The sequence below is a fragment of the Notamacropus eugenii genome, chromosome 5 (assembly GCF_028372415.1).
Source record: "Notamacropus eugenii isolate mMacEug1 chromosome 5, mMacEug1.pri_v2, whole genome shotgun sequence".
NCBI classification, from domain to species: Eukaryota; Metazoa; Chordata; class Mammalia; order Diprotodontia; family Macropodidae; genus Notamacropus; species Notamacropus eugenii.
In genome coordinates, this window is record NC_092876.1 from 433,946,899 (window position 1) to 433,948,071 (window position 1,173).

A 1,173-nucleotide genomic window follows, 5' to 3' on the forward strand; every position below is an offset into this window, starting at 1 on the left:
GGGCCGGGAAAGGGGGCGGGGACTCAGGTGACTGACGGAGGAGATCAGCCAATGGAAGGGAGAAGCTGGCTTTTCCGGGGAGGCCACGCCCCTATGCTGATCTGCTGTCACGGGGCCCTGGGAGGTAGAACCGGCCTTGGGGAAGCTGGGGTGGGTGCGAAGAATTGCTGTGTCTCGAGTGCCTTCGTCTCTGTCTTCTTGTCGCAGACCTCTCTATCTGCCTCCCCTCCCCCATCAATGCCATTATGTAATTCGGCAAGCAAGTGCCAACCAGGTTTAGCCAAACGCAGAAGGATCTGAAGCCTGGGCGCTCACGGCGGGGCGGGGGAGGGGAGGGCGGTGGGCGTTCCTAAACCACCTTCATTAACCTGGGGTGACCCCCACCCGATCTGTTGCCTAGACTAGCCCCCCGAGTCTCCCCGCTCCCGTCCGTGCCCGTGTGTCCTCCCCTCCCGCTCCGGCAGCTCCCTGTCATCTCCGGTGGTTTTCCAAGCCCCGCATCCGTCCCCTCGTCCCTCCACCTCCCGCACCCGCCAGTCTAAGTGCGCCTTCACACCTACAGTGCGGGCCCTGAGGGCTCCTGCGGGGACAGCCGGCCTCCGCCGCGGGCCGGACTGCGGGGGCTGAGCGCGGTGCTCACGGCCCGGTGCCGCTGCCCGCAGGTCGGTGCTGGAGACCCGCCGCCTGCCACTGGGGGAGGGCACGTGCGTGACGTGGCGCTGACCCGCTCACGGGGGGCCTCGGGGCCAGATCCCCGACCCCCGGGGCCGCGTGAGCGGTAGGGGATGGGACCTCAGCCCGAAGAAAACGCAGGGTCTGGCCAAGGGTCAGGGAAGACGCCGGAGGATCCCAGGCCCAACCTGGAACAAACAGACCGGCGCTGGCTCCCCCGGTCTAGGAAAGGGGCCCAGAGACCCGCGTGGAGCCCTCCCTGCCCGGGGGTCCTGCTGACCCCCGCACCGCGCGCTCCCAAGTCTGTCCCGCAAGCGCAGCCCAGCTCACATCCCGGGGGGCGTGAAGCGGGCTGCCCACGCCCTTCCCGGGGCCCCTGCCATCTGGCGAGCCCGGTGTCCGGAGGTCCCGGTCCAAAGCCTGGGCGGGCACTGGGGGGAGCCACCCTGGGGTACCCGGAGCTGCGGGCGCCTCCGAGCAGCCGCCAGCCACGCGGCCTTG